Source organism: Rhinopithecus bieti, unplaced genomic scaffold (assembly GCF_001698545.2).
Source record: "Rhinopithecus bieti isolate Rb0 unplaced genomic scaffold, ASM169854v2 scaffold_7414, whole genome shotgun sequence".
NCBI classification, from domain to species: Eukaryota; Metazoa; Chordata; class Mammalia; order Primates; family Cercopithecidae; genus Rhinopithecus; species Rhinopithecus bieti.
In genome coordinates, this window is record NW_016806087.1 from 1,401,137 (window position 1) to 1,423,297 (window position 22,161).

Consider the following 22,161-nt stretch of genomic DNA (forward strand, 5'->3'; position numbering starts at 1 on the left):
TTCTCTTCCCCTGGCCTTAACATAAAAAGGCTCTAAATTTTGAACTGACTTAAGTTGATATTCTAGGACAATAATACACCATCTTCTTTGGTTTGCTGATTCTCCAAATATATTTGTTTCCTCCCTACCAACCCTTGTGTCTCAAGTCTGGCTTTTGAGCAGTGAGCTGTCAATCTTGGGTTTGGTTACATAATGATATATATGACAAGTCAATAAATCCCTACGGTTGTAAGTGAATAGATGCTGGATAAGTGATAGGCAGTTTCAATTATCCCTGTCTCCTATTATTTACATGATTCTACAGTTGCCTCCTTTTGAGTGTGGGCTGGACATAGTCACCTGCTTGGAAGAAATAGAATACAGAAAAAATGATTTTTCTATGTTCTATGTTTAAGTTACAGTAAAATTGTTACTTCCAATTTGCTAGTATTCTAGACATATGGCTTTTAAAGTACCTTGCAGTTTAGCCAGAAAAAAATAGTTATTTGGTTTATTGTAACTGTTGAGAACTCTATTTAGAATTAAATAGGGCTTATTTCATGGACTATCTGAAGTGTCTTATGTATGTGTGTTTCATAATGCTATAATAGTTTTGAAAATGTTAGGCATATTTTACTTCAGAAATCTTGAAAACTTGAGGAGAGATTCATATATATTTTTGAGTGGGCCTTTCTATTCTTTTCTGTTATTGTATATGGAAGACATGCACATAAACTCATTCTGTGATTAGTTTAAATCACCATGCTCTGTTTTTAGATACTGAAAGTATGTTTCCATGGCAGTTGATTGTGGTTAGCAGAAACAGAAAAGTCATCTATCTATAAACTCCCATGATGAGACACCAGAAAAAGGCAAACTCTGGGAATACAAGGTAGTACAATTTATTGATTGACATAAACTTCTACAGTAATTCATCTGTTTTCCTGCCTGAACTTTTTCAAGCTGCAACATAGTGAACAAAAAGATGATTTTATTATTTAATTGAGTTAATGAATTTATTTTTTTATTTTAGAGATGTGGTCTGACTTTGTTGCTCAGGCTGATCTCAGACTCCTGGGCTCAACAGATCCTCCTGCTTTAGCTTTTCAAGTAGCTGAAACTACAGATGTGCGCCACCACATCCAGCTTATTTCTGGTTGGGCAATAATGTCTACTCTAAATGGCTCTGCTGGAAAGATCCGTGAATCTTACATTACTAATCTACCTATTTGTTGTTCCAGTATATTCAATCTGTATTTCAATAACTGTTGACTTTTGCCAGCCTTATATCTACTCTACCATCAGTAGCAAGACAATTGTGTAGATCAGGGTTGTCTATAGCAGTTAAAAGGTAAGAATCACTTGGCATATGTATTAATATAATAATTCTAAGGTCTATCTGCCAGAAATTCTGATTCTAAAAATTGGTATGGATACCCAGAATCTGCACAGTAGATGACATTTTAAGTTAGAAATACTTAAGCAACACTTATAAAAATGATCAGGAAGAATAAAAGAATAACAGAAGATACCATTTAAAACAGGCATACATCTTTTGGCCAAATTCCAGAAATTTAGACTAAAATGTTATGAATAAATAAGTGCTAAAGTAATTTCATAAAATTTTATGCTTCTTGAACTTGAAAGCAGAAGAATATTTTAGAAACATTATTTTATTATTTTCATGATCTCTAAATGGAAATCTGAAACAAATTGATTGGAAAGGTTGAAATCATTGAAAGATTTTTCAGTAAGCTGTATAAGCATAAACAAAATTAATAAAACAAACAGTAATCCCAACTGCAGACCAAAACATCATCTTTCTTTTGGTTAGAGCCTGAGATAGAGCATGTTAACCAAATGGCATGGAATTGGGAATTAAATGTGGGCAGCTACCCTGTGAAGAGTCACTTCTGCAGGTATAACTCGACTTATGCCTCCTCCAGGAGAAATAAGGTGGACTTTGATATATTGTTCAGAGCTGTTCTTCTCTAATGCAGCTATCAGGCCAATCACTGCATCTCCATAGAGACAGATTGAGGAAAAGGTCAGGAAGGCCATGAATGTATTTAGGGGCAGTCCCTCCTGGGAAAGAACAGAAATGGGAAGAAAATAAAATATTTCCTTAAAAATGAATACATGGAAACTAGTCAATAACCTTGTTTGCTTACCAAAGGATTATCTGTTTTAGGTGTCCTTTCTCAGGATTTCTTCAGCTTCTACACTTCTCTAATTCTGAAACACTAGTTCTGAAAATTGAGCCAGACATATCAACATAATTATACACACAAAGGGAGCATAACCTGAAGTTAACATAAAATTATGTGATTGGACTAACATTCAGTTGTTACCACAATTATCCAGTCTGGCACTGTGCATTATTGCATTTCACATTGTATTAATATGTATAAAAGAGAGAGGGTCAATAAATATTTAGCAGATGAATCAGAGTTGGTGTCTCAAGATTACAAGGGTGATTTACAAGTTATCTTAGATAATTTATAGAAGAAGCACTGTGTGGGTTTTGTAGAGAAAACAAAGGAAATTATTTACCATCCCCTCCTCATTTAGCATATTCAGGAAATATCTAGTAGCTTTTTGATGAGGCATAGAGATGGATGAGCATGGGGAGCTGCTTAAGAGGAGTCCTAAAAATGTGGCCAGGACAGCTTGCTGGAGCATTTATGACACACTTAAGAATGTTTCCCTCATTTTGTGTGGGCCAGTAGTCTTCAAAATCTTTTCCATGACACTTATTGTGAAAGTTGAAGAATTTAACCCCAATTATTTATATTTATATCTATATGTTTAAAAATACACATAAGTTATAAACATACTTGTGTGTGTGTATATATAAGTAATTATCTATATGTAATACTGTCAAACTGTCTAGCATTGCTAATAATTAACATATTTTTCATTCTTAAACATTAACATGGAAAGAGATTAAATATACAAACAGATGCCCCTTGACTTATGTTGGGTCCTGGTCCCAATAAACCCATTGTTAGTTGAAAATATTGTAAATCAAAAATGCATCGAATACAACTAACCTACTGAAAGTCATAGCTTAGCCTAGCCTACCTTAAACAAGCTCAGAGCATTTACAGAGCCTGCAGTTGGGCTCAATCATCTAACACATCTAGCCTATCTTATAATAAAGTATTGAAAATCCCATGTAATTTATTGAATACTATACTGAAGCATGGTCTCTAATGAATGTGGATCACTTTTGTACCAGTTTAAAGTAAAAAATTGAAGTTAAACCAACATAAGTTAGGGACCATCTGTATTGAGTTTGTCTCCCACCAGAACATGTGAAATAATAGTAAAGGGGTTTTTGAAAAGACATAAATCTGCAAATACAAAGAGAATAAAAGAGGAGTAAGCAACATTTTAGAAGGTAGAGAAGATATGGAAGAGTGGTAATTTACTCATTGAATCCATGGAAGACGAATCCTAAGCTACCATGGGGAAAGCCAAGAAGTAACTTGAGTTTTGCCCCAGTGCTCATAAAAGGACCATGAACTCATGACACCATTAAATCTGTAAGTGTAAATGAAGACACTCAGCCATTTTAAGAAATGGTCAGAGTACAGGATAGACTACAAGACCTTCTCTCCACCTTACTTAGTGCAGTTAGAGCAGCACTCTTCTTCTCCATACCCATAGAAGACTGAAGATTTAATATTCGACAGGTTAAAATTGAAGGACTCTGATCTGGATATACTAGACAAGTTAAGAACGATATTAGCCTGAAAACAGAGGTGCTGACTAATTGCAAAATGTACTGAGATTCCAAACTCCCTTTTGTCTCTTATCTCAAAGATTATTGGCAAGCAGGGCTGATTCCCTGATGCTTACCTGGGAAATATAATGAACCCTGAAAGAAAATATTAAATATATTTATATCATGGATTATCTAAGGAAACAGCTCTACCTCATAATCTATTAAGCCAAAATTTTAAAAGTTCCTTCAGTCATTCTGAAATTCCAATAAGGAAGGGGCTTCAACGTGGCTCACTAGAGGTATCTGGCATTTGCCTTGTCCACAAAGAACCAAAATAGGGAGTAGATGATCACACTTGAAATACAGTGCCTAAGAGAGAACACTAGAATTCAACAGATAAGTAACAGGAAGCAAGGAAGGCAAGGAAGGAGAGAGAAGTTAGGTAGGCCAGGCTTGACCAAGAGCCCTTGGGAGGGCCTGCAATGTGGGGGAAGGGCAACTCAGACATCCCCAGCAGTCCCCATCCCCATGTAGACTCCTGTAATTCTAGCCACAGGAGGGCCCCTTGACAGTAGCACGTCCTGAAACCAACCATAGAAAGCTACCTAGAGACTACAGAAAGGCATTACTCCAGAGAGAGCTCATGGTGAGGCCCATACACTGCCAAAACCTAAGCATCTGCAGCACACCACCATTTTGGGAGCCAAGCCACCACCAGATTGCATCCCACCCCGGGGTCTAATACTTTTCACATCCCTGGAGCCCCATTGACATCTGATGTCCCCAGCCACTGCCATTACTGGCTGCTGCCTCGGAAAGTCTAAGGACAAGTCACTGGCAGCACCCCCGTCACCCTCATTGAGGTCAATGTGCATTTATATGTACCTTGAGAACAAGCTACATATAAATAACCATGCCTGTAGCTGTCACCTAGGGCCAAAAGACACACTCCTCAACCACCTGGCTACAAATGCTGCCAATAAGCAACTCTCCTCTCCCCAGCAGCAGGGACACAGTGCCCTTGCACATGCCATAAGGGCAGCAACCCCTCCTCACCACTGTTGTGTTCCCCACATGAGACTTCACTGGTACCTGGAGATCACCCTACCATTTACCACAGCCAGGACCCACATGCACCGCTGGGGCATCTGAGACCTGCTCCTCCCTTCCTGGCTTGAATTTCCAGCATTCAAGAATGTCATTTGAAGGCTTCGGAATCACCCCATTCCATCCACCACTGTTGGCCACTGAGCACTCCTCCTGGGGGCCTGAAAACAAGTCCACTCTTCCTGCCACTACACCAGGGTTAGTACTAAACTGCACATGCCACCAGCAGGCCTAGGGACTTACCAACACAGCAGTTGCAGTCATTGCCAACATCAGTGCAGATTGCTTGGGAGTCCAAGGGTGGTCCTGCCATTGCTACTGCCATCACATATGCCATGCCCTCTGCCCAGGACCCTGAAGATGTGCCCACCTGCATGGACCACCACTGTCACTGATAGCACCTGAACAAGCCACCTGTACCAAGTGCCAGAGCCTGCTACTCTGGGGTCTGAGGACACACACACTAGCATTCCTGCTACCACTGGGGCCTGAGACTGGCCCACCTGATGTCACTGTCCTGAGCAAAACTTCACCACAGCTTCCACTACAGCCATACAATCACTTAGAGATAGTCAATATAAGGGTTGCACAATAAAGTTTGGTTTTAGGCATATTTGTCTACTAATTTCATGGCACATGGATAGCCTCTAAAGAAATGAAAGTATGTATGAAAGAGAACATTTCTAGCTAAAATGGCCAAGATGACTTAAGGGAAGAGGTGAATTGCCCAGAACCTTGAGTGGTGGTTCATTTGTGTCGATGAATGGATTTGGGGGACAGGGAAAGCTTAAAGAAATCTGCAATGCTGAGAAAGGGTCCAAGACAACCAAACAGAAACAGCTCCAATCTGCAGCTCCTAGCGAGATGAACTCAGAAGGTGGGTGATTTCTGTATCTCCAACTGAGGTACCAAGTTCATTTCATTGGGACTGACTAGGCAGGTGGCGTGACCCACGGAGAGTGAGAAGCAGGGTGGGATGTCACTTTACCCAGGAGCTGCACGAGGTGGGGCGACCTCCCTCCCACAGCCAAGGGAAGCAGTGAGGGTCTGTGCTACCCACCAGAGATACCATGCTTCTCCCATGGATTTTTACAGTCTGTGAATCAGGAGATTCCCTTGTGAGTCTATACCACTAGGGCCTTGTGTCTCAAGCACAAAACTGGGATAACCAATGATGCCACTCCTGCCAGTGGCTGTTAAGGCTGGCACTGAGCTACAGGAGTTTTACATACTCCAGCAGTACCTGGAACTCCAGTGAGGCAGGAGAACCTCACAGGAGTGGAAAGGCTAAAGCTAGGGAGCCAAGTGGTCTTGATCAGTGGGTCCTACTCCTACGGAGCCCTGCAAGCTAAGACCTACTGGCTTAAGACCCCTGCTGCCAGCACAGCAGTCTGGAGTCTGCATGGGAGGACTGAGTTTCTGGGGCAGTTGCAACTGCCATTATTGCAGCTGTAGTTGGTGGTTTTCCCCTGACAGTGCAAAGAAGACTGAGAGGTTTGGATTGAGTGGAATTTTTCCACAGTGCAGCAAAGAGGCTGGGGCAGATCATGGCCAGGCTGCCTTTTTAGGTTGGACCCAGAGCCATCCTTCCTCACTGGGCAGGCTATCCCTGCAGGAATTCCAGCAGCTCCAGTCAGGGGCTTACAGACAGAAATCTCATCTCCCTGGGACAGAGCACCTGCAGGGGAGGGGGCATTGCATTCTCAAGTTCAGCTGACTTAATCTTTCATACCTACTGGCTCTGAAGAGACTGGCTGATCCAGATGAGGGGAACTCCCCCCAGCACAGTGCACTAGCTCCACTAATGGAAAGTCAGACTGCTCCTTAAGTGGGTCTTGGATCCCATGCCTCCTGACTTGACTGGGTGAGACCTCCCAACAGGGGTCACCAGACACCTCATGTAAGAGAGTTCCAGCTGGCACCAGGTCGGTGCCCTTGTGGGATGAAGCTTCTGAAGGGAGGAGCAGGCAGCAATCTTTGCTGTTCTACAGCCTCCACTGGTGATTCCCAGGCAAACAGGGTCTGAAGTGCCCCCAGCAAACTGCAGCAGGCCTGATTGTTAGAAGAGAAACAAACAAACAGAAAGTAACAACAACAAAGACCCCACAAAAACCCCACTGAAAGGTCATCAGCCTCGAAGATCAAAGGTAGATAAATCCACGAAGATGAACAAAGACACTGAAAATTGCAAAGGCAAAATGTCACTTCTCCAAATGATCGCAACACTTCTCCAGCAAGGGCATATAATCGGACTGAAGCTGAAATGGATGAACTGACAGAAGTAAGCTTCAGAAAGTGGGTAACAATGAATTTCTCTGAGCTAAAGGATTATGTTCTAACTCAGTGCGAAGAAGCTAAACACCATGATAAAAGATTACAGGAGCTGTTAACTAGAATAACCAGTTTAGAGAGGAACAAAAATGACCTGATGGAACTGAAAATCACAGCACGAGAACTTCATGAGTAACAGTATCAATAGTATCAATAGTCAAATCAATCAAGCAGAAGAGAGAATATCAGAGCTTGAAGAATATCTGGCTGAATTAAGACAGGCAGACAAGATTAGGGAAAACAGAATGGAAAGGAATGAACAAACCTGAAAGAACTATGGGACTATGTAAAAAGATGAAACCTACAACTAATTGGAGTACCTGAAAAAGATGAGAATTGAACCAAGTTGGAAAACACTTTTCAGGATATCATTCAGGAGAACTTTCCCAACCTAGGAAGACAGGCCAATATTCAAATTCAGGAAATCCAGAGAACCCCAATAAGACTTCTTACTCCATGAAAAGACCTACCCTAAGACACATAATTATCAGATTATCCAAGGTCGAAATAAAGGACAAAATGTTAAGGACATCCAGAGAGAAAGGCCAGGTCACCTACATAGGAAAATCCATCAGACTAACAGCAGACCTCTCACTAGAAACCCTCCAAGCCAGAAGAGATTGAGGACCAAGAGTCATCATTTTTAAAGAAAATAAATTCCAACACAGAATTTTATATCCTGCCAAACTTAGCTTTGTAATCGAAGGAGACATAAAATCTTTTTCAGACAAAGAAATGCTGAGGGATTTTGTCACTACTGAGCCTGCACTGCAAGAGCTCCTGAAGGAAGCACTAAATGTGGATAGGAAAATCCATTACCAGCCACTGCAAAAACACACTGAGGTACACAGACCAATGATACTATGAAGCAACTACATTAATAAGTTTGCAAAGTTAACAAGCCAGCATCATGACAGGATCAAATTCACACAGCAATATTAACCTTAAATGTAAATGGGCTAAATGCCCCAATTAAAAGACAGACACAGAATGGCAAGCTAGATAAAAACAAAAGACCTATTGGTGTGCTGTAATCAAGAGACACATCTCATGTGCAAAGATGCACATAGACTTAAAGGGATGGAGGAAAATTTACCAAGCAAATGGAAAGCAGAAAAAATCAGGGGTTGCAATCCTAGTTTCTCAGAAAATAGACCTTAAGCCAACAAAGGTCAAAAAAGATAAAGAAGGGCATTATGTAATGTTAAAGGGTTCAATTTAACAAGAATAGCTACCTATCCTAAATATATATGCACCCAATACAGGAGCACCCACATTCATAAAACAAGTTCTTAAAGAGCTACTAAGATACTTAGACCTCCCCCCCCCCCAAAACACAATAATAGTGGGAGATTTAATACCTCACTGTCAGTATTAGATCACTGAGACAGAAAATTAACAAAGACATTCAGGACTTGAACTCAGCTCTAGACCAAGTGGACATTATAGGTATCTACAGAACTCTCCACTTCAAAACAACAGAATATACACTTTTTCTGTGCCACACTTATTCTAAAATTGATCACATAATTAGAAGTAAAACACTCCTCAACAAATACAGAGAACTGAAATCATAATAGTCTCCCAGACCACAACACGATCAAATTAGAACTCAAGAATAAGAAACCCACTCAAAACAACATAACTATATGGAAACTGAACAACCTGCTACTTAATGACTCCTGGGTAAATAACTTAAGGCAGAAATCAGGAAGTTCTTTGAAACCAATGAAAACAAAAAGACAACATACCAGAATGTCTGGGATACAGCTAAAGTAGTGTTAAGAGGAAAATTTATAACACTAAATGCCCACATCAAAAACCTAGAAAAATCTCAATTTAACACTGTAACATCACAACTAAAACAAGTAGAGAACCAAGGGCAAACCCAAGAGCTAGCGGAAGACAAGAAATAACCAAGCTTAGAGCCAACTGAAGTAGATAGAGATACACCCAAAAAACTTCAAAAAATCAGTGAATCCAGGAGCTGATTTAAAAAATAACAATAATAAAATAGACTGCTAGCAAGACTGATAAAGAAGAAAAGATTCAAATAAATATAGTCAGAAATAATAATGGGGATGCCACCACTGACCCCACAGAAATACAATCATCAGAGAATACTGTAAACACTTCTATGCTAATAAATTAGAAAATCTAGAAGAAATTGATAAATTTCTGGACACATACACCCTCCCAAGACTGAACCAGGAAGAAGTTGAATCCTTGAATAGACCAACAAGTTCTGAAATTGAGGCAGTAATTAATGGCCTACCAACAACAAGAAAAAAAATCCCAGTTCCAGTTGGATTTACAGCTGAATTCTACCACAAATACAAAGAGGAGCTGGTACCATTTCTTATGAAACCATTCCAAACAATTGAAATGGAGGGACTTCTCCCTAACTCATTGTATGAGGTCAGAATTATCCTGATACCAAAACCTGGGAGAGATACACCAAAAAAGAAAACTTCCATCAAATATCACTGATGAACGAGGATGCAAAAATCCTCAGTAAAATACTGGCAAATAGAATCCAGCAGCACATCAAAAAGCTTATCCACCATGATCAAGTCAGCTTCATCCCTGAGATGCAAAGACAGTTCAAAATACACAAATCAATAAATGTGATTCATCACATAAACAGAACTAAAGACAAAAACCACATGATTATCTCAATAGACACAGAAAAGTCCTTTGATAAAATTCAACATCCCTTCATGTTAAAAACTCTCAATAAACTAGGTGTTGAAATAACATACCTTATAATAATAAAAGCCATTTATAATGAACCCACAGCCAATATTATACTGAATGGTCAAAAACTGAAACCATTCCCCTTGAAAACTGGCATAAGACAAGGATGCCCTCTCTCACCACTCTTATTCAACATAGTGTTGGAAGTTCTGGCCAGAGCAATTAGCCAACAGAAAGAAAGAAAGGGTATTCAAATACAAAGAGAGAAAGTCAAATTGTCTTTATTTGCAAATTACATGATCATATATCTAGAAAACCCCATCAACTGAGCCCAGAAGCTTCTTAAACTGATAAGCATCTTCAGCAAAGTCTCAAAATACAAAATCAGTGTGTAGAAACCAGAAGCATTTCTATACACCCAACAACAGACAAGCAGAGAGCAAACCATAAATAAACTCCCATTCAAAATTGCCACTAACAGAATACCTAGGAATATGTCTAACAAGGGAAGTAAAGGACCTTTTCAAGGAGAACTACTAACCACTGTTCAAGAAAATCAGAGAGGAAACAAGTAGATGGAAAAACATTCCATGCTCATGGATAGGAAGAAACAATATCGTAAAAATGGCCATACTGCCCAAAGCAATTTATAGATTCAATGCTATTCCCATTAAACTACCATTGACAGTCTTCACCAAATTAAAAAAAAAAAAAAAAAAAAAACTATTTTAAAATTCATATGGAACCAAAAAGAGCTTACATAGCAAAGACAATACTAAGCAAAATTAACAAAGCTGGAGTCATCACACTACCTGACTTCAGACTATACTACAAAACTACAGTAACCAAAACTGCATAGTACTAGTACAAAAACAGATACATAGACCAATGAAACAGAACAGAGGCCTCAAAAATAACACCACACGTCTACATCCATCTGATCGTCAACAAACCTGACATAAACAAGCAATGGGGAAAGGACTTCCTGTTTAATAAGTGGTGCTGGGAGAACTGACTAGCCATATGCAGAAAATTGAAACTGGACCTCTTCCTTACACCTTATACAAAAATTGAGATGAATTAAAAACGTAAGTGTAAAACCCTAAACTATAAGAACCCTAGAAGAAAATCTAGGCAATACCATTCAGGACATAGGCATGGCAAAGATGTTATGATGAAATCACCAATAGCAATTGCAATAAAATCAATAATTGACACATGGGATCTAATTAAACTAAGAGCTTCAGCACAGCAAATGAAACTATCATCAGAACAAACAGACAACCCACAGAATGTGAAAATAATTTGCAATCTATCCATCTGTCAAAGATCTAATATGCTTTGTCAGAATCTACAAGGAACTCAAGCAAATTTACAAGGAAAAACAACCCCATTAAAAAATGAGCAAAGGATATAAACAGACACTTCTCAATAAAAGACATATATGCGGCCAAAAAAACATGTGAAAACCACTGATCATTAGAGAAATGCAAATTAAAACCACAATGAGATACCATCTCTTGCCACTCAGAATAGCAATTACTAAAAAGTTCAAGAAACTACAGATACTGGTGAATAGGTGGAGAAATAAGAATGCTTCTACACTTTTGGTGGGAGTGTAAATTATTTCAACCATTGTGGAAGACACTATGGCAATTTCTCAAAGATTTAGAACCAGAAATACCATTTGACCCAGCAATCCCATTACTGGATATATACCCAAAGGAATATAAATCTTTCTATTATAAAGATACATCTACGTGTATGTCATTGCAACACTATTCACAATAGCAAAGAAATGGAATCAAACCAAATGCCCATCAATGATAGACTGAATAAAGAAAATATGGTACATATACACCCCAAAATACTGTGCAGCCATAAAAACGAATGAGATCATGTCCTTTGCAGGGGCGTGGATGAAGCTGGAAGCCATTATCTTCAGCAAACTAATGCAGGAACAGGAAACCAAACAACACGTTCTCACTTTTAAATGGGAGCTGAACAATGAGAACGCATGGACACAGAGAGCGGAACAACACTTACTGGGGGCCCGTCACGGTAGAGTGGGGTGGAGGCATGGAGAGCATTAGGAAAAATAGCTAATGCATGTTGGGTTTAATACCTAGGAGATGTGTTGATAGGCACAGCAAACCACCACGGCACACCTTGGCCTATGTAACAAACCTGCACATCTTGCACACGTACCCCAGAACTTAAAAATTAAATACAAAAGAAAGAAATGTGCGATGCTAAACAACAAAAATGGCAAATGCATGCAAATGTCAGTGAACATAAAACATTTCTGTTTAATTTAAACAAGGTTAATAGACAAGCCAGACTATTCACTTATTCTAACAACTTTAGAAATGAGGTTGGATTGTTCAGTATTATACTTACATAATTCCATAACTATGGTGCATCTCAATCTTTTCTCTTATTTGGAATAAATACCAGGTTGTGAGCCATGTGTTTGGTGGAATTTCTAAATAACTCATCAAATTCAATGACAGACTTCTCCTCTCCCTTCATGATTAATTCCAGATAGTTTTTTTTTTTTCTTCCCATGTTCCCACAAGCCTTGACTTCTCTACCCAACCTAATTATTTTATTTATTTCCAACTTTTCCTCAGGCAATAAAAACCTAGGCAATTATAAGAGTTAATAACAAGCATAAAGGTTGTACTCATTAATGTAGTTTTACAGTTTTGAATTTTAAATGTAGAGAAACTGCCAGAGTGCTCAATGGTAGGTTTCTGCTCATATAGAAAAGGGATGTGTTGAATTGAGCCATATGTTAGCCTCCTCCTTTATGACAATGCATGTTCTAAGAGATTACATGCATGGACTGCTTTATGCATCTTGCTGAGAAATTTATAGCATGTGTCTTCTGAACATAATTAGATCTTGCTATGTGATAAAAGCATTCTACTGAATTTATTTTAGCTTGTAACTGAATAAACTTGCTTTGTTAATTTTTCAGCATCTGCTAAATTTAAGTATATTTTTGCTATAAATTGTATTAGTATGTAATTGACTCTGTAGTAAAATTAATTAATTTTATATTTCATTTCAACTGATTGAGATATATTTACAATACCAGGAAGATCAACAGAAAGAACACAGGCCTTGAAAATTCTGATTTGATTACAAGTATTAGGTACTTTATGTTATCAAAATATATACAATGCAAGGGAAGGTCCTGGGACATCAGTGATGTCTTCAAACAGAGTGTAGAAGGACATTATGTGTTGTGTAAGTGAAACTAATTTATCAACTCTCAGTCTCCCAATTTTGAAGATATGGAGAAGAATGTTCTCTTTTAAGGATAAATTTTTTGAAAGTTGAAAGACCTAAAAGAAAAGCAATATAAAATGGAAATCATGTAGACAGACACTTATAATTTTATGCCCTTCCTCTCATCGGTATCCATGTAATGTGTATTTCTTTTCTTTCTTTCTTTCTTTTTTTTTTTTTTTTTTTTTTTTTAGGGGGGTTTTTTTTTTTTTTTTTTTTTTTTTTTTTTTTGAGACGGAGTCTTGCTTTTCGCCCAGGCTGGAGTGCAGTGGCCGGATCTCAGCTCACTGCAAGCTCTGCCTCCCGGGTTTATGCCATTCTCCTGCCTCAGTCTCCTGAGTAGCTGGGACTACAGGCGCCCACCACCTCGCCCGGCTAGTTTTTTGTATCTTTTAGTAGAGACGGGGTTTCACCGTGTTAGCCGGGATGGTCTAGATCTCCTGACCTCATGATCCGCCCGTCTCGGCCTCCCAAAGTGCTGGGGTTACAGGCTTAAAGCCACCGTGCCCAGCCTGTAATGTGTATTTCATACATTGCTATTAATTTTGAAATGCAAATATCTTTGTATTAAAAATTATCTTTCCCACATGAATTTTATGTACATTATATTAAAAATATACAAAACACATATACAATATGTGTATAAAACATGTTATTTTTTCATTGAAGGGTTTTCTTATTTGCTAAAGGTAACTCACTATTTTAAACCAGTTCTACTTTACTATTCTTCAAAACAGGCAGTTTTTTTATTTGTTTTGAGAATATTTTGCTATGTTTTATGACAACATACCTGTCAAGTTTGCATGGTTATCCTAATTAGAGAATTAGATGCTAACCTCAACATAACTATGATGTAGGTAATGTGTCATGAAAGTCTTATGTGATGGAAAGCTGACAATTGCAGAACAGTTAGTCCTTGGCCTTCGTGGATCATGACCCATAGGTAGACTTTAAGTACTTTAAGTGTTTACAGTTTTCTTACATGTTAAGGCAAAAGATCTTATCAAAGGCAATTTATGTGTCAATAATGATAGGTACTTATTACATGTCCAACACAGCATTCATATGCTAAAGTAGTTTTATATAATTTGCTTTATGTCCAAGATAATATTAATAATGGTACTTGTTAATGTCTTTCTAGGATCTCACTGTAACTGAAATAATATTAATGCTTTTCTATTAAGATTTAAAATCATATTTGAACTTCCAACATCTGCTTAGTATACGGAAAGCTAGAAAAGCTCCACTCTCTGTATTAGGCTATTCTTACACTGCTAGAAAGAAATATCTGAGACTGGGCATTTTACAAAGAAAAGAGGTTTAATTGGCTCACAGTTCTGCATGTTGTACAGGAAGCATGGTGCTGGCATCTACTTCTGGTGAGGCCTTAAGGAGCTTATAATCCTGGTGAAGTTGACAGGGAGCCAGCATGTCACATAGTGAAAGCAAGAGCAAGAGAAAAAGGGAGAGAGGTTCCAGATACATAAGCCACCAGATTTCACATGAACTGAGAGAGAACTCACTTATTACCAAGGTGATGGTGCTAAACCATTGAAGAGAGATCCACGTCCATGATCCCATCACCACCCACCACACCCCATCTCCAATACTGGGACTCCCATTTTGATATGAGATTTGGAGGGCACAAGCATCCAAGCCATATTATTCCATCTATGCCTCCCCAAATCTCATGTCCTTCTCACATTTCAAAATACAATCATGCCTTTGCAATAACCCCAAAAGTCTTAATTTGTTCCAGCATTAACTCAAAAGTCCCAAGTCTCAAGTACCAAGTCTGAAGTCTCATTTGGAGATGGGTTACTTCCACCTATGAGCCTGTGAGATTAAATACAAGTTATTTTCTGTCTAGATACAATGGTGGTACAAGTTTTGTATACACATTTCCATTCCAGATAGGAGAAATTGACCAAACAAAAGGGTCTACAGGCTCCACTCAAGTTTGAAACTTAGCAGAGCAGTTATTAAATCTTAAAGCTCCAAAATATTCTCATTTGACTCCATGTCCTGCATCCAAGGTATACTAGAGCAAAGGGTGTGTTCTCAAGTCCTTGGGTTGCTCTGTCCCTGTGGCTTTGCAGGGTACAGGCCCTGTGGCTGCTCTCACATGTTGGAGTTTAGTGCTTGTGGCTTTCCCAGGCTCAGGATAAAAGCTCCCAGTGGATCTATCATTTTCAGATCTGGAGGATGGAGGCCCCCTTCCCACAGCTCCACTAGGCAGTGCCCTGGTGTAGACTTTGTCTGGAGGCTCCAATCCCACATTCCCCCTCAGCACTACCCTAGGAGAGGTTTTCTGTGAGGGCTCTGCCTCTGTAGCATGTGTCTGCCTGAGCACCCAGGCTTTCTCATACATGCTTTAAAATCTAAAGGGAAAATGCCAAGCCTCCTTCACTATTGCATTGTATGCACCAATAGACTTAAAACCACATGGAAGCCACCAATGCTTATTGTGGCCTGTGCTCTCCAAAGCAGTGGCCCAAGTAGTATCTGGGTCCAATCAAGAAGCTGGAGCTAGAGCAGCCAGGATTCTGGGAGCAGTGTCCTGGGCTTGCCCAGGGCAGCTGGGCCATGGGTCTGCCAAATAAACCATTCTTTCCTCCTAGGTCTCTGGGCCTGTGATGAGAGGCACTGTTTGAGAAATTTCTGAAATGCCTTTGAGACTTTTTCCCCATTGTCTTAGATAGTAACACTTCACTCCCTTTTAGTCATGCTAATCTCTCTAGCAAGTGACTGCCTGGGTAGCCTGTTTGTATTTCTCTCCAGAAAATGTCTTTTCCTCTTCTACCACATGGGCAGGCTGCAAATTTTCCAAATTTTGACACTCCATTTCTCTTTTAAATATGAGTTCCAACTTTAAGCCATTCCTTTGCTCCCACATATGATCTTAGGTTGTTAGAAACAGCTATGCCCACTTATTGAACTCTTTGCTATAGGAATTTCTTTTACCAGATACCTTACATCATCATTCTTAAGTTCAAACTTTCTCAAAGTCCTGGGACATGGATGCAGTGCAGCCAAGATCTTTGCTAGGGAATAACAAGGGTGACCTTTATACACGTTCCTGATAAGTTTCTCATTTCCATCTGAGATCTCCTCAGTCTGATATTCCTGCCCATATCTCTTATCAGCATTTTTATCTCAAACATTTAACAAGTTTCTGAGAAGTTTCAGACTTTCTCTCATCATTCTGTCTTCTTCTGAGCCGTCCAAACTCTACCAACCTCTGTCCATTACCCAGTTCTAAATCTGCTTCCACATTTTTAGTTATCTTTGTAGCAGTGCCCCACTCTTGAGTACCAATTTTCTGTTTTAGGTTGTTTTTACATTGTGTAAAGAAATATCTGAGGCTGGCTAATTTATACAGAAAAAATGGTTTAATTGGCTCACAGTTCTGTAGGTTATACAAGAAGCACAGTGCCAGCATCTGGTGAAAGCCTGAGGAAGCTTTCAACCATGTGAGAAGGCAAAGAGGAAGCAGGCACATAACATGGTGAGAACAGGAGCAAGAGAAAGGGGGTTGGGGAGAGGTCCCAGACTTTTACACAACCAGATCCTGTGTGAATTGAATGAGAACTCACTTATCACCAAAGTAATGGTGATAAACCATTCTTGAGGGATCCGCCTCCATGAGCCAATCACCTTCCATCAGGTCCCATCTCCAACACTGGGAATCACATTTTAACATGAGACTTGGAGGGGACAAATATCCAAACCATTTCACTCCTACTCTTAAAAACAACAAAATAGCTAGAGTATCTACACATTCATAATTTTCTTGAACACTCTATAGATTTAAGTTTATAAGTCAACCAAATAACTAAAACTTTAACAAAAACAAGTTCCTTCTGGAAAGATGAGATTCAGGTACTTGCTTACCTGAGGAAGATGCTATTGGACACTGCTAAGATTAGTCTGGATAAATTGTTTAACGGAATGCTAAAGCCTGAGTGTGGGATAGCAGGGAATGTAGAACTCCTGGTGGGTACAGCCTGAGAGGAGGAGACTTTTCTCTCACAGGATTTTTTAATAGAACTCAGTAGCCTCACCAAAAAGATTATTGATCGCCCTAAAATCTATGCTGGGTTAAAGGAGACTCAGCAACTGAAGTAAAGGTCCAAAACAGGCTTCAAATTCCTTCACCGATGCCCCCACTCCTTTTTTTTTTTTTTTTCTACGGGAAATAAAGAAGCCTTAAGCTATTCTTTAGGACCACTATACAGTGTTTTTCTTAGGGAAATGGTGAAAATTGATTATAGCTGAGAGAGGGAGACAGAAAAATCACTCCAACCTAGAGGAAGTGGCAAAAATGTGCTCTGAATAGAGTCTTCTCCAGTTGAGGGAGGAGCACGGTCATTAGAAGGCCCTAACCCCGAAACCCAGGAAACGCAATATTTGCCTAGGATGAAAGCTTAATCAGAACCACAGTAAATCCTTTCCCCAAGCCCCCAACTACCAACAGGTGAGCAAGCATCAAATAAAAAGGAACAGCAGAATACTGCTGGGGAAGGAGCAAGAGCATAGAGAGAGACCTGCTTTGAGGCACAGCATGGAGGGAAGACCTAAAGGTGAGGGTGGGAAGGTCACATTCAAGGAATCTGAAACAGGTGGTGCACCAGAGGGTAACTATAGCAACCACAAACCCCAATACCAACTCATTAATAACTGGATTGACTCAATGCTCTGAACGAAAGCCAAAGCAGAAGAAAAGTCATGTCCAATATAAAAAAATAAAATAAAACATAAACAGATTACTTATTTGCCTCAGAATCAATACAAGCTTTCTAAATTTCAACAAAACTATATGGCATATAAAAATACAAAACCCATACTCTTAAGAGAAGCAGAAGTCAACAGAAATTTAAGTCATCCATCAGAAAGTATTGAGTTGTTTAGACACTGTAAGAACCTTGGACATTCTTGTTTCTCATTCTACACCACATATTAGATAGTAGAATTTAGAATTTAGAATTAGGAAAGTTAACAGAGGCTAATAGCCCAGTTTACAGGGAGTAAAATATTTGATTGTCATAATCTAAATCTTGTGTTAAGAGGACATTCAATTATAGACATTAGTTTCCATTTAGAAGTATGTAAGACATTTCTGAGACATTGGTATTTTAAATGATTATATATTTAGGTACTTAAAGAAATAGGCTATCTAAAATATGTAATTATAAGAATAACTACCTCCCTCATTGATGATGGATAAATTAATTGTTTATGTCCCTTTGATTGTCCTTTAGATCTCATATGCAATAAATTGTAATAATTATTTGTAATGGCAAACTCACTTTTGCCCTGGCATAGTCCATTTTAATTTATCTAGTTAATTATTTAAAATAATGTAATAAGTACCTTCAAACATACCAACCAAAACATAGCTCTTTTCCATGAGATTTGCTACTGATTAGCTTAATACTAATCATTTAAATGGACGTTTTATGAAATTGCTGACTTCTACCAGCATAGTTGTAATGGTTTAGAAGAAATTCTCCTTTTTCAGACTGATAACATTTTCTTCTTAAAAACTGAGCACTTCCAAACTTAGTGACATGACTTCTTTGCAATTATTTTTAAACTATTGCTATTTTTTAACTAAATGGCAACACCATGATAATGTTAGAGATTTTAACTTTATATACATAGAGATTTATAAATAACCACATTGGTTACTGCTATTTAACATATTATATAACTTGTTGACTGGCATAAAGTCTTCAAATGCGGGAGATAAAAAATGATCAAATGAGATATTTTCCTAGTTAACGATTTAGAAATTATCTAAATTGTTCCCATTTTTTGTATTAATGAATTTGGTGATAGATATGTTTCACTTAGTGCTTATTTTATCTTTTCTACTAAAACATTCAATGCTCATATTTTCCTCTAAAATGTAATAATGAAACTTTCCCTTAGGTTATCATTTCATCTTATTGTTAAGCTGGAAAGTGACACTAAAATAAACCAATAAAACAAAATAGATTGTAAATAATATGTTCTTTAAAACCTATTTTATCATTTCCCAACTCCAACTTTTCATCTTCTTTTCTTTTTTTTTTTTTTTAAAATGTGGCTCCAGTAGTAGTTCAATTTCAGAATCAATTTCATAATATATGTGTTAATATAAACTCAGTCTTAGAAACCACTGTATTTAAAAGTAACCTAGAATAGGTTAGGTGTATATTCGGTAATAGGTCAGATTCATTTAACCCTTCCATGTCCTTCCAAGGTTGACTGAGGCTGTGTCAGCTACTTCTATGACATAATGAACAATGATACAATCTATTAGACAAGTTAGCCTGTAAAATAAGATGTGAAAAATATAAATCGACAACTTATTTGGTGACATTCAGAGATAAGTGTTGTTGCAATATGTAACAATGAATATGAAGTGGATAATATTTTGATGAGCATAAATAAATTTTTGAAAGTTTTCTAAGCTTTTATCTTGGTATAATTTGATCACTCTATTTTCTCCATCATGAGAGGAACCTTTCATGCTTAACAAGTACGTTATAGAGGTATATAGTAACTATATAAGCAAACAAAAGGGGAGGAACTAGTTTGGCTTTCACAAGGGAGAATCAGAAGATATATCATAGAAGTGTGATCCTCAGTTTGGTTATAAAAGGTGAGTGTAATGGCAATAGATTGAGAAAAAAGAAACAAATGTGCAAAATCCCAGGAAAACAAAAGAACATGGTATATTTGGAAAATGACGAGAATTTCAATAAAGGTTTATAATACATCTCTGTTAGACATGCTGCATGGCCACTCCAATGACCCTTCTACTCTGATAGAATGTCCCTAAATTATCAGTGGAATTGAGTTGACAGTCACTGCAGGCACTATCTGTGAACGCAAATATCTCCCAAAAGCATATGTCACACAAACTGGAGTATCAGCTGCATCTGATGCCCTCACTGGGGGTAATTTGAGTGACCTGTAGGTGAGCCCAATAAGAGAAAGAACAACATCATTCTGGTTGCAGATCCAGAAACTGTAGTGCACATCCAAGGTATGGTTAAATTAAACTGTCAACTCAACCTCCTGCTACCTCTCAACTGTATGTATGCTAAGAATAATTGTCAGGCCCTGGGATTTAATTTTACCCTCCTTGTGAACATGTTAGCCTGTTGTTACTGTTTCATGGATGCTGGCAGTAGACATGAGACTCCTGGGTCAAAGGTAAAGAATTTTGTTACTCATGGCAGTATGAGCATCATGTTTACATTATTTTTTCTTGTTCCACTGGTTCAATGGGGCTAAAGCAGAAGGCCCAGATGGTTGCTGCACATGCAGTGGGTTGCATTACAGGAGAATACTGAGCATCGATAATTGACTAACCTGTAGTAAGCAGTAAGCAAGCACACTCTGTTCTAGAGAGATACATGATCTCATACCTCATGGTTACTCATTTTAAACACAACTCTGGCAAAGGAAAAGAGCTGCCAGGGCCTTGCATGTTTGGTGTACCCACTAAGACTAAGGAGCATGAGACTTCATGGAGGACTGTTACCCAAAAAAACATAGATGAGATTGTTGAAGTAAGTTCACATCTGAAAGGTTATTCCATATAAGACTGTCCTACTTTCACTCTTGTGTTCACTTAGTCGTGTTATTAGTGCCCTACTTTTATTTATGTATTCACTTCATTATTTATGGGGAAATAAAATTTCACTCTATTTTTTAGTGTTCCTGTAGAAATCTGTAGCCTCCTGAGACACAGGAACATTCTATTCTTCTTATACATAAGAATTTGATCTGTAGCTGTTTGTCTACTTAATGGTCCTGATATGAAAGTATAATAAAACTAATATTTCCTCAAGAGGATGAAATGGTTATATCCTGGAATAGTTCCCTAGATTAAGCTTCAGGATGTCAAGGAGACTGGAGTATTATCTCCCCATTATTGATATTTCAGAAGAAACAATGCCTCAGGCACAGGGGCTACCTGCCTCGTAGAGATATTTTATTTACATACCAAATGATTGGAGTAAGGACTCAGGCCCATTAGGAGTCAGGGTCTCTAAGGAGACCCTTTTAGTAAGGGAGGAATACAGTGGCCTCTTTCCTCTTTATTAGCAGAGAACAAAAAAAAAAAATTTACTTTGTCTCTCTCCTATGGAGTATCTGGATACTCAGATAGTTGTTTTTTTTTTTTTTTTTTTTTTTTTTTTTTTTTTTTTTTTTTTTTTTTTTTTTTATCTATCAGTTTTCATCATGTCACTGCAAGGATAAAAGAAGGGGAGTCGACGCATTCATTTTTTACTGTGAGATAATAAGAAATCTGTCTCTGACCCAGGACATCTCCTGGGAGCATTTAGGATACAATTTTTAAAAGATGAATATTAAAAAGAAACAATTGAGTAGTTGCTCCACAAGTATCTATTAAAAACCTATTATGTGACAACCCTGGGTTTTAATCCCAAAGATAAATTAGTGCTAAAAGAAGCATGGCACCTAACACATGGAGTTTACAGTACAGTAAAAGGATACTCTACACAAAAATAACACAAATACATGCACTGTTATAAATTCTTATAAATTCTATAAAAATAAATCAGGTTGTTAGGAAGGAGAACAAGGAAAATCCAATTTAGATTGGTATTAGATAAGATCTCTCTTAGCAATTACTTCATAGCACTTAACATATATTGATAACAATAAAGATAGAGATTATATGTATCTATCTTCCTCCCTATTCATCCTCATTTTTTTCTTTCCTTTCTCTTCTAGCTTTGTCACTAAACTATCCCAGTACCTAGAATAAAGCCTTGTAAATAATAGGAAGTCAAGACATACTTGTTGAATAAATGAATGAGTGAAAAATTATTTGGGCATTGAAACTTAGATCTAAAGTGTGGTGATAAGTCAGGCCACAAATGAAGAAAACCATTCCAGATTCAGGAAAAGCATGTTGAATAATTTCACAGTAGGAGTAAACAGTAACTTACTGGCCATATTAAGGATGTTATATTTATCTCAAGATAATTTTTACT

The 22,161-nt window shown here is 38.0% G+C and overlaps 1 long non-coding RNA gene across 1 annotated transcript; it reads right to left on the reverse strand.

Annotated features, from left to right (window-relative positions):
- Positions 1-1,805: 1,805 nt before the first annotated feature.
- LOC108531304 (uncharacterized) lies at positions 1,806-18,082 on the reverse strand. Its single transcript, XR_001886130.1, has 3 exons — positions 17,989-18,082; positions 2,151-2,228; positions 1,806-2,064 (listed from the first exon to the last, which is right to left on the reverse strand). It is a non-coding gene; the product is annotated as an uncharacterized LOC108531304 (long non-coding RNA).
- Positions 18,083-22,161: the final 4,079 nt, after the last annotated feature.